Source organism: Protopterus annectens, chromosome 12.part0, assembly GCF_019279795.1.
Source record: "Protopterus annectens isolate FY-2018-M chromosome 12.part0, PAN1.0, whole genome shotgun sequence".
Classification (NCBI taxonomy): Eukaryota; Metazoa; Chordata; order Ceratodontiformes; family Protopteridae; genus Protopterus; species Protopterus annectens.
This window is the reverse complement of record NC_056746.1, coordinates 20,114,249-20,126,746: the sequence shown is the minus strand read 5'-3', so window position 1 is coordinate 20,126,746 and position 12,498 is coordinate 20,114,249. Positions and strand designations below refer to the sequence as shown.

At 49.8% G+C, this 12,498-nt stretch overlaps 1 protein-coding gene across 1 annotated transcript in view; it reads right to left on the bottom strand.

Moving 5' to 3' along the window:
* Positions 1 to 12,498, bottom strand: part of LOC122817312 (zinc finger BED domain-containing protein 5-like) — a 1,006,885-nt gene that overhangs the window by 407,258 nt on the left and 587,129 nt on the right. The window lies entirely within an intron of this gene.

Below are 12,498 nucleotides of genomic sequence, written 5' to 3'. Positions count from 1 at the left end.
CAAATTCTCATGGCCTCTCGACACAAGGTAGGATTTGGTTCCTCCTTGCTTGTTGATACACCAGACTACTGACATATTGTCTGACTGAATTGAAATTGTTCCAGAGGGGAGGACCGGATAGAATGCTTGCAAAGCTAACAGCACTGCTCTCAGTTCCAGAATGATGATATGCAAGTTGGCCTCCAGCATGGATCATGCACCTTGGACAGTCTTTCCCTGGAAATGGCCCCCGCACCCTATCAGGTAAGCAACTGTGGTCACAATGGCCTTGGGCTGAGGGGGCTGGAATGGGTGGCTGCAAAGATCTGTGTCTGGCCTCATCCACCAAAGAAGGTCCTGTTTGCAAGAGTTGGCTATCCGGATCTGAAACAGGGGGTGATGATTCGGGAACGACTGAGAGATAAGAAGCCACTGGAGGATTCGCATATGCAGTTTCGCAAGAGGCACTATTGGTATGGAGGCTGCCATGGATCCTAGGACCTGAAGAACTTCTCTTGCGGAGGTCTTCGTTTTGACAGAGTATCACCTGGAGCTGAAGCCTCAACCTCTGGAATCTGAGTTGGGAGTGACACCAGACAGGATCAAGTGTCGAAGACTGCCCCGATGAATTCCATCTGCTGGGCTGGAGCAAGATTGGATTTCTCCCAGTGTACAGTTATCCCCAAAGTTTCTGCCAGAGAAAGGGTGTATTGCAGGGCTGTTACCAGAAGATGCTTGGTGGTGGCGGTAAGGAGCCAATCATCCAAATACAGAAAAAGAAGTTATGTACTCACCATAATGTTCCATCCGAGTAGGTAACTTCATTTGTCTGCAACCTGTGGTTATCGGATCCGTCCTTGGATCCGAGCCGGCAGCTTTCCAAGCTAAAAGATCTGAGCTCTCAGCTCCTCCCCTTACCCATAATGCCCTGCCACCTCCTTCCAGTCCTCAGATCAAGTTTGCCTAACAAGAAACAGACTACGACCCTCAAAAGAGGAACACTAACCGAATGCAAGACCAGGTGAAACCCTGCGTCATGGAATAACCATAAAACAGGTTAGGGGGAAGGAGGGGGGGGGTCTGTTGCAGACAAATGAAGTTACCTACTCAGATGGAACATTATGGTGAGTACATAACTTCTTTATCTGAAGTAGTTAACTTCATTTGATCAGCAACAGCAACCTGTGGGACAGAGTCCCCAGCTAACTAAATCCTTGGGCGGACCTCTGGGAAGGATATTCCAGAGCACTACAGAGACAAATGATGCCCTACTCCTGGATATCAGATCCAACTTATAATGAGAAATGAAGGTATGAGAAGAGAACCAAGTAGCTGCTGTGCAGATGTCGTCTAGAGGTACTTTCGACCAGAATGCTGCCTAAGTAGCCATAGACCTGGTAGAATGGGCATGGACTTCCCAAGGGTTCAGGCTGGCCGGAGGCTAAATAAGCATGCCCGATGCATTGGGATATCCATCTGGCCAAGGTAACTTTCGTAATAGGCTTACCCATAGATGGTTTAGCGAAAGAAACAAAAGTTGATCTGATTTCCTAGTAGTAGCCGTCCTGTGCAAGTAAAAACGCAATTGTCTGTGTACATCCAATAAGTGCAATCTGTATTCCCCATTTGTTCTGAAAGTTGGGGAAAAACACAGGCAAATTAATGGATTGGTTAATATTGGATTCAGAGGCTACCTTAGGCAAGAAAGAAGGGTTAGTCCTGAGAGACGCACTGTCCTTATGGAAGACCAGATACGGGGGTTTCATGCAAAGGGCTTGAAGCTGAGATACTCTCCTGGCTGAAGTAATTGCAATCAGGAAGGCCGTTTTCCAAGATAAAAATTTTAACTCGACCGAAGCAGCCGGTTCAAAGGGTGGGCCAGTCAAGACCTGAAGTACCAAGGTTAAATCCCAAGGTGGGACCGCATTCTTGACAGGAGGTTTCAACAGAAATGTGCCCTTCAAAAAGGTTGTGCATATCTTAGCAGATGCTAAGGGGCCAAGGTTATCCCCAATGTGGAAATGGGAAATAGCTGCCATTTGGACTTTAACTGTAGAAGCACTAGCTCCTTGGTGAAAGACATGGGACAGGAATTAAAGAACCGTTGGGATGGGAGCAGTAAAAGGATCTAAATCTCTATTTTTGGCCCAGATGGAAAAACGCTTCCATTTACTTCTGTAGATCTTTCTAGTAGAAGGTTTATGCGCCGCTACCAGAATAGATTTTACGGGAGACGAGATACCGGGAGTCCTTGCGATTAGTGGAACTGGATCAACCACGCCGTGAGCTTGAGGTCGCCCAGGTTTGGGGGCTGTAATCCCACAGGATGAGAGATCAGATCCGGAGTGGGATCTAAGATCCAAGGAAGAACTACACTGTGAGACCGCAGGTAAGGGAACCAGATCTGCTGAGGCCAGAATGGGGCTATGAGGATTATTTTGCTCCCCAACTGATGAGCTTTCGGCAGAAATTTTGTCATCAGTGGAAGAGGAGAATAAGCATACAGGAGACGGGGGGGGCAAGCATGCACCAGGGCGTCTCTGGGTCTCTCCCCTGTTGGGGGAATCAGAGCGAAAAACTCGCTGCATTTTGTGTTTGAAGGAGAAGCAAAAAGATCGCAGCAAGGTTGACCCCATCTGAGGAAGATCTGATTCGCTACTGATGGGTTTGGAGACCACTCGTAAGGTGTGAGGATCGAGCGACTCAGCTTGTCCACTAAAATGTTGGACCGACCCGGAATGTGCGTTGCTATCAGAAAGCAGTTGATGGAAATCGCCCATTCCCAAACTCTCATAGCCTCTCGACAAAGAGGGCAAGATCTGGTGCCTCCCTGTTTGTTGATATACCAGACTACTGCCATGTTGTCTGTCTGAATTGCAATAGTCTCCAGAGGAAGACTGTCTTGAAGGGCTTGCAGCGCTAGAAGCACCGCCCTCATCTCCAGCACACTGATATGCAGAACTGTCTCTAAGGGAGTCCACGTGCCTTGGACGGTTCTGCCCACAGAATGCCACCCCCACCCAAGGCGAGAAGCGTCTGTGGTCAGCGGGGCTTGGGGCTGAGGCATCACAAACGGTCTCCCCTCCCGCAGCTCTCGGGAATGGAGCCACCAAAGAAGGGAGTTCCTGCAAACCCTGCTCAGGGGAATTGGAGACTCCAATGGGTGGAGTAGGAGAGACCACTGAACCTGAAGAGTCCATTGTAGAACTCTCATATGCAATCTTGCTAAAGGTGACAGGCTTATGGCTGCCGGGATGGAAACCAGGGCTCTCAGGACCAACTCTGCAGGTGGGGCTGGAAAATGCAGGAGCGCCATTACGTGTAGTGACAAGTTGAGCAACCTGTCCATTGTTAGAAAGGCTTTGGCTTGGCGTGTATTTATCCTGGCCCCTATAAAATCCAGAACTTGCACAGGATGAAGAGACTACTTCTGAAAATTTATAGTAATGCCTAGACGCTGGGCCATGGCTAGGGAGTAATCCCTGGCGGAGCAAAGCAGATGCATGGTGGGGGCGGTGAGGAGCCAATCGTCCAGGTACGGAAAGACCTGAATTTCCTGAAGTCTCAGATGGGCTGCTACAACTTGCCATGACCTTGGTGAACATCCTGGGGGCTGTGGTAAGGCCGAACGGGAGAACCCTGAACTGAAAGTGACTGGCTCCTAGCCAAAAGCGGAGAAACCTCCTGGACAGTCTTGTCCATGAGAATATGGTAGTACGCATCCTTGAGGTCTATGTAGCACATCCAGTTGTTCTCCTGTAAGAGAGAGGGAGAATAGAATGCAGAGTGACCATCCGGAATTTCTCTTTGGCAATGAACAGGTTTAGAGATGATAGGTCCAGAATTGGCCTCAAGTCCCCCGTCTTTTTTGGTACCAAAAAGAACCTGGAGTAATTGCCCAATCCAGACTGCTCGGGGGGGATGTGCTGGATGGCCCGTTTTTCTAGCAACTTTGAAATTTCTGAAGCCGCCGCCTCCCTTTGATAGGGTGGGACATCGGGAAGGCGCTTCATTAGAGGGGGAAGATGCAGAAAGGGAATAGTGTAACCTCCGGATATTATTCGGAGCACCCAACGATCTGTAGTAATGGACTCCCAACTTTGTAGGTGCTCCGAAAAACGTCCCCTGACTGCCTCCAGAGAGGGACAGCCGGGAAAGCCCTCGGGGCTGCTGCGTGGGTCGGTCTGAGAAAGGCTCTCTGGACCCGAAATTCTTCGACCCCCCCCTCTGCCTCTGGGCCGGCGTCCACCTTGTCCTCCTCCTGCCTCTGAAGGATGAGGTGTCCGGAGTGGGACGGGACTGCTGGGACTTCCGGAACCACATCTTCTTCTGTCCTCTCTGGTTCCTTGAGAAGGACCTTTGAGGATTAGAGAAGCGGATTCTGACGGAAAACAGCGTCTTCCCGTCTTTCTTGCTCTGGAGCAGCGTGTCGCGGATGGTTTTGCTGAATAGCGTAGAACCATCAAAGGGAGCGTTCGCGAAGGATGCCTTGAAGGGTTCCGCAAAGTCACAAAGGCAAAGCCAGGCGTGGCGCCGCAAGGCGACCCCTGCTCTGCTAGCTCTAGCCGCTCCCTCCGTGGCATGGGAGAGGAGCCGCATGGAAGTGTTAGAAATTGACTTTAGAGTGGCCATGCGAGCCGAGAAGGTCTGTTTGTCCTCGGCCGCCATGGACTCTGGGGGAGCTCCAGCGTATTCCTTTATCAAGTCCCGCTGGAGCCTGATGACCTGTGCCAGGTAATTCAGCGCCCTTACGGAAAAGGTAGCTGAAGCAAACATCCACTTTCCAATACGGTCCATCGTCCGAGATTCCTTATCAGGAGGATGGACCGAGGAACTTTCCTGCGCAAGTTCCTTCTTGGTGGCAGCCGCCACCACCATGGCATCTACTGGGGACCCTTTATTCCATGCCTGTCAGAAGGGGGATTGAGTATTTTGTCTGGTCTTTTAGGGATTGGCTCCACGGTGTCCGGCTCCTTCCAAGCCCTGGTAGTAATCAAGTCTACCAGTGGATCAGCCGGGGGGGACACCCAAGAGGTAGACGGGCCTGCGTCAAACACCTCCAGAAACACAGACTCATCGGAGGAAGGTTTTTGGGCAGACCACCCCCCTCTGATACGTAGCATTTCCATAATGTCTCCAAAGGAGACGTCTTCAGGGGGTGACCTTGGGGAACCTTCCCCTTTCTCTAAGTCCGTGTCCTCCATGAGGGACTCAGGGTAGTCCATGTGCCTCCTTTTGCACTTTCGTTTGTGAGGCACCTCCTCGGAGGGACTGTCCGAGGAGGGCTCACCAACAGGGTCCTGATCCCCTACGGGAACCAACTGGAGCGCTGATGCAGGCTGTCCCTGGGGCCGGACAATGGAAGATAGGTCCAAATGCGCAGGAGTGACGGGTGGATCCGTAGCCCAGACCGGGGACCTGGAACTTCTCGACAGAACCCTCTCCACTACGTCAAAAGCAGAGGGCGAACTACTCTCCCCTGGCTCCGAGAGCAGCACCCTCGGCGCCGACGCAAGGACCGGTGTCGGAGCAGATGCGATCGGACCCGAAAGGGGAGTGTGCTCCGACCAAAACAGAGCCGAAGACACACACACCCCTGCGGATCCGAAGCTCGGCTCTCGGCCCAGAGAGCTTGGATCCGACACGCTTGAGGGTACTGTAGGCGTCAAAGTAGCCACCACTGTCGGCGCCGACTCCCCGGGTCAGAGACGGCTCGGATCCAAAGACTCCGAAACCCGATAGCGAATCGGAGAAGGAGAAATTGGGGCAAAGAAAGGGGCCGAGCTACCCCCGGATGGGGGGGCAGGAGCACCCCCCCCATCTGCATCTAGGCCTGCAAGAATCGACGCATCATCTGGTCTAAATCAGCGTCAGACATGCTTCTGGTGGACCTCGAAGAGGTCGCTGAAGCGGGCTGGGAAGGCCGTCTTGAAGACCTAGAGGGAGACCAGTACTCTTCCTCCGGCTCCGGGGAAAAGCGGGGGGAACAGAGCCGAGAGGGTGGAGATCCAGAGACCCTCCTGGGAGGGCTAACTACCTTAGCTGGCGGAGCAGAGGGATGAGACTCTGCCCGCCACTTATGGCTTTTATGCCGCTCCTTGTCCTTGTGCCTCTTCTCTCTAGAAAGAGTCCCCCTCTCCCTGAGACACAGAGGGAGGTTGAGTCCCAGTCAGGGGAGGGGGAACTGAAGGCAGGACAGCCGCAGCCACGGCTGGTGTCTTAGAGGGAGAGGAGGAAGAAGAATCCGCGGGCAAAAGCCCTGCCAGGATTAACTTATTCCTCCTATCCCTCAAAGCCCAGGGGATGAAGGCCGCACACACTTGGCAGCCAGAAGACAAGTGAGCTACCCCAAGGCAGAGAACGCACTGAGTGTGGACATCCGCGGGGGACAGCTTATGGCCACACTCAGTGCATTTTGAAAAAAATGGCCTTAGGCCCTTCAGCCATCGCACGACCACACACACACACATACAGTAAAGGGGAGGGAAAAATTAAATTTAAACAATAAATTTACCACAAGAAAACCAAAAAAAGTATATAGACAGAAACTAAGGGCCTACCACACTCGCTCAACACACAAAAATCTTAGAAAAAGTTTTTTTAAAACTCTCACCCAACGCCAAGAGCTCATCGCTAGAAGCCATCAGAAGCAGCGGCAAACGAGATCTGAGGACTGGAGGGAGGTGGCAGGGCATTATGGGTAAGGGGGAGGAGCTGAGAGCTCGGATCTTTTAGCTTGGAAAGCTGCAGGCTCGGATCCGTGGACGGATCCGATACCCACAGGTTGCTGATCAAATGAAGTTAACTACTTCAGATCACTCAGAATCCTTGCAGTCTCAAGTGAGCTGTGGCCACTGCCATGCACTCGAACAACTCTGGGGGCTGTAGAGAGACCAAACAACAGGGCGTGAAACTGGTAATGATTGGCTCCTAGCCGGAAGCGAAGCAGACTCCAGGAGCGTTTGTCCATTTTGATGTGGTAATAAGCATCCCATAGATCTATCGAGCACATCCAATCGCCCTCCCTGAGAAAGGGGAGGATGGACAGAACCGTGACCATCCAGAATTTGGTTTGGGTGATATGTTTGTTCAAACTGCTGACATCCAGGATGGGTCTCAAAGTCCCATCTTTTTTGGCACCAAAACGAATCTTGAGTAAAATCCGGACCTGCATTGGTCTGGTGGGACTAGTTGGATGGCTCTTTTTTGATACAGCTTTCTTACTTCTGAAGCTGCTTCTTCCCTTTGACTGGGTAGAATGTCGGGAAGTTTTGGATAAGATATGAGGGGAATGGTGTAACCTCTGGTAATGACGTTCTGCACCCAACAATCAGTGGTGCAAAGAGAAATGACCCCCCCCCCCCCCGAGTGCTTCCAGAGGCAAGCAATCAGGAGCACTGATAAAGCTGCCCAGAGAAGGAGTCTCTAGAGCCTTGGTTGCGTGGAACCCCTCTGCCTCGAAAGGGGCGGCTTCCGGAATTGTTACCCCCTCTGCCCCTGGGGATACCATCACCACGTGCGGCACAGAAAGGACCCTGAGATTTTTTGTGCCACATCTTCCCACTCCTCTAGTTCCTGGAGAAGGAATGTTGAGGGTTGGAAAAGCGTAGGCCTACAGCAGACAAGGTCTTACCGTCCTGCTCACACCTGGCCAGAGTGTCCTTTACCTTGGATCCAAACAGGGAAGATGCTTTGATGGGAGCATTCAAAAAGGAAGACTTGAAGGGATCAGAGCGTTCACAAATGTCCATCTAGGCATCATGCCTCATAACTATGCCGGAACCCGCAACTTTAGCCACTCCTTCTGTAGCATGTAAAAGCAACCTCATGGGTGAACTGGAGATAGATTCCAGGGTTGTGAGATGCGAGGCAACTTTGTCCCTCACCTCGTCAGACACCTGTCTTAAGTCTCTTTGGAGCCTCGTAAAATGTGCCAAGTAGTTTCCGTATGGCAAAGGTCGCTGAAGCAAAACCTCACTTCCCCAGTCTATGGCCCGGGACTCTGTTGGGCGGGTGGACAGTAGGACTCTTCAGTTAGGTCTTTTTTAGAGGCCGCCGCCGCCACCACCACCACCATATCATCAAATGGTAAAACATTTGGACCAATGTGGGTGCTCCTCGGGTGGGGAGAATTTTGTCGGGTCTCCGAGGGATCACCTCAGAGTCAGGGTTCTTTCAGGCACGCTGCACTACAAGCTGAACTAGGTCATCTGCAGGCGGGGTTCACCCAAGAACTAGAAGGCCGGGATAGGAAAGCCTGCTGGAACACTCACTCATCAGAAGAAGGATTAGTGGGCTTCCAGTCACCCCTCTGTTTCAACATTTCAAGGAGGTCTCCAAAGGAGACATCATCAGGAGGTGACTGTGGGGACCCTTCACCATCATCAAAATCCATGTCCTCTGTAAGAGACTCCTCAGGTGAGTCTACGTACTTCCTCTTGCACAATCTCTTCTGTGGGGGCTCCTCAGTGGGGGCTTCTGAGGAAGACTTGGAAGAGTGGGTACCCTATACAGTGGGTTCCTGTGGCTTCCCTGCCCAGAGCCCCGGGGAGGAAGCCTGTGGTAGTTGTAGCTCAGGGGGAGAAAACTGAGGTTCCGTCAGCGGAATGCTTCCAGAAGCAACAGCCCTCTCCATCGCTTGGAAAGCAGATCTGCCCGAAGAGGAATGGGAGCCTGGAACAGAGAAAGAACCTCTGAACCGGGGTTACACCCTGCTCTGTCGAACCCACCCCCGAGGATGGAGCCTCAAGCAGGATCGGAGCAGACAAAGGTCCCAGTACAGAGGACGGAACCGAAGAAATATTCGGAACCATGCCACCAACCAAAGAGGCCGCAGCCCAATCACGAGGTTGAAGGACAGGTTCCAGTAGGAACTGAGGACTAAAGGGACGGTCCCAGAGCCAAAGTGAGGTCCACTACTGATGCCGAGACAGGGGGGGGGTCTGAGAGAGACGTCGGAGCAGAAGGCTTTGGAACTGAAGCGGTCAAAGGAGGAGAATAGGCTGGAGTCTGTGGAGAGATCAACCCAAATCCCGTAGGGGGATGGGTATCCCCCTGGCTGCCAGCAGCTGGGCCACAAGAAGCACCACATCGAGTTCTGAAAGGCTCTTGGTGGATCTAGTGGATACTCCCGACAGGGAGTCTTGTCGATCTTGGCATGGGCTATATACTTGGCCTAGGAACGGCTCTACGGACAGAGAGTATCAGGTCCGTGGGGCGGGGTCTACTGGCACTGAATTCTCAAGTTTGGAGACTGGAAGCAGTGGAGTCAAATCTATTGTAGTCGGAGCTGTAATAGAGCGCGGGTCCAAAGGGGGCACTCAGAGCAGATACGGCAGGTTGAGTCATCACTGCAGAGATGGGTGCCAAAGTTGTAACAGGCAGGTTTATGGTTGGTGCTGGAGTGGAGTGGTATTGGAGCCAAGCTGGCATCGATAAAGTAACAGTCGCAGTTGCCTGGAGCAGATAATGTCGGAGCCGACGAGGCAGACTTATGCTTCAAAGAAAGTTTTTGTACTTTAGGTTTGACAGACGTGCCCTGGTCACCCAAGGGTAGAGAGGGAAACGAATGAGACCTTTTTTTATCTTTCCTAGGAGGGGTTGAGACCTAAGTCACAGAAAAGGCCTCTGAAAAGGGCAATTTAAGTAGGCCCCTTAAAAATCACCTTATTCTTGAGCTCATTCAGAGTGCTCTGGCTAAAACTTTGGCAAATTACTCAGGGAGGCTGCACAGAAAGATGGGGCACCCCCCAAGCAATAAACACAATCATTGTGAGAGTCACTGTTAGGAAGTTTACCCTAACACGAAGTACAGTGCTTGAAACCTGAAGTACCCTTCTAGTCAGACATCATGACAAGTTGTTAACAATCAAAATCTTCAAATACAATGTCAAATCCTATTTAGTCTAGTCTAAAACTAAACAAAAAACACACAGTATCTACCCCAAAAGCAGAAACACACAACTAGATAGAGAAGGAAAGAATACCAGCTATGGTATTCAAGGAATACCACAAGGGTAAGGAGATACCACCAATGGTACCTAAGGGATTACCAAACGGGAAGAAGGAAAGAGAAAACGAGGTAAATCTAACTATAAAAGTGAAGATCAATGAATGTAAATCACTACTGATAAGAGAGTCAAACAACTTTCTCACAAAATATCAAACAATTTCCACTTAGCTGAGAGCGTGGCTGAAACGCATCTTTATGGCTATGCGGCAAATGAGATCGGAGGTAACAGGGAGAAGGGCATTGTGTGTAAAAGCTTAACTTGAGAGTTTTTTGGCTAGCACGAGCCTGGTAATAGGCCGACTCAGTTCTGAGGGTTTGGAACCAAACCCATCGGTGATGAATGGAAAGAAGATTAACAAAATCAGATGAATAGTTTTCCATGTGCAGAATTTGAGATTTGTTGAAGCTGCCGATTCAAAACAAGGTAAGGTAAGTTTTTCTAGCATAAAGCTGAGGTCCCGAGGAAGGTTTATGGTCTTTTTTGTTGGTGTAAGATACTGAATCCCCTTTAAGAAATAGCTTGACCTGAAATCCAGACATATGTTGGGGACTAAAAAATCAACAGGCAGATGGCTGACTAGTGGGTTTTGATGGAAGAACACCTCTGATTTACTGGGGTCCTGTGCATTCCTATGGCAGCAAAATGAAAATCTCTTCCATTCGGCTATGCGCATTTTCAAATGGTGGGTCTCCTGTCTTCATGGAGAACTTCAACTACGCCCTCAGAGAAATGCTACCTGTAAGAAACTGGCACCCTATCATCCACAAGGTTAGGCTCAGGGATGACAAGTTAGGGTGTGTAGCAGAGACCCTTTCTGCTTTTTGATGAGAACCACTTGAAGTGGTAGTTTGCACATGCCCCTGACTAAATCAAATGGAAGAGGAAACCATTGCTATTTCTGGCCAAAAGGTATCACCAGCAAAAGCCTACTTTTTTGTTTGCTTTTTTTTTTTATTTGGCATTTTGGAAGAACTACTGGAATGACAAGTAGTACAAGGAAGGCACAGAGAAACTTCTCTGCCCACTGAAAGGAGAAAGCATCTGGCCTCCAGGCTGAGAGGCAAGGAACCCCAGGGCAGAAGAAGGCACTGTTTGTTGTTTGATAAATCAAACTGGTTCATCTGAGGTGTGCCCCAACACTGAAGGATGTCCACAAAAACCTGTTTCTTCAGGGTTTATTCATAAGGGTCCTACAAGGTCTTGCTTATAATGTTGTCTGTCAACACATTGTCTTTTGATGTTATGTATGCATATTAGCTACATGTTTTACTGTCTGGCAAGATCGCAGGATCTTTGTGACAATCTGCATAGTTAGTATGATCTAGTCCTCCCTTGTTTATGTACCACATGACAACTGTGTTGTTTGTGAACACTCGTACGGGACCTAGTTTCCGGGCATAAGAGAAAACATGAAGAGTTTGGACTATGGCCCTCATCTCCTTTAAGTTAATTTGTTTGTTTAATAGCTTTGTTTGCCACCTGCGTTGAACTCTGTGGGTCCCTGTTCAGGCTCCCCATACCTTGTCTGAAGCATCTGTGTACATTTCCTGAAATGGTGCATGAGTGGAGTGGAGTTCTGGATTGATTGTCATCTGGTCCCTTCCACCATAAGTGTCAAAGTAATAGAGGAATCAGCGTGTTTAATGGGTGAGCGTGTTGCGACAACACTGTTTTAAGGTTCCACTGGATTTTCCTCAAATGCAGTTTGGCTAGAGGAAGCATTGGGATAGTAGCTGCCATGAATCCCAGTGCCCTTGTTAAAGGAGGCAAACCTGTGGAAGTAGTCTATAAGGTTCTGCACTTTTTCCTGAGGCAGGTAGGCCTGCATCTTTTTGTATCCAGTCTGCAGCTCAGGAATACTAAGTCCTGAGTTGGTTGCAGGGAGGACGTCTTATAGTAGACTGAACACCAACTGTGAGAGGGTGTGGGTGAAATGGAGGTGCTGCAGAATAATATGTGGTGAGGCAGCTTGATTCAGACTGTCTAAGTAGGGAAAAACTGAATTCTCTGGGTTTGACAGAAAGCAGTCTCTGGTGCCAAGCATACTGTGAAAACCTGGGGCTGTGAACAGCCCAAAAGGCAAAGAGGTAAACTGAAAGTGAGATTACCCAGAACAAAACATGAGGAATCTCCTGCAAGAGGGCTGAACTGGTAAATAGAGCTAGGCATCTTTCAGATCTAGAAATAACAGTAAAGCCTGATGGAGTATGAAAGGCAGCAGTGTGCAGTGACAGCATTTTGAAGATTGGCACCTTTAAAAAAGTGTTTAATAAGGAAAGATCCAGTAAGGGTCTCCACTACTCTTCTGTTCCTGGCAGTAGAAGAGTCTGGAATAAAAACCCTTTCCTCACAAATTCTTTGGGTACTGGTTCTATTGTGTCTACTGCTTATAATTCTTATAGAATGGGTGGAAGCAGACAGATATATTCGTGGAGAAGAGGGAGGTATGCCATTTACTGGTGGAATCTCCATCCAAGACATGGCATAGTTCTTTTTTATGACAAAG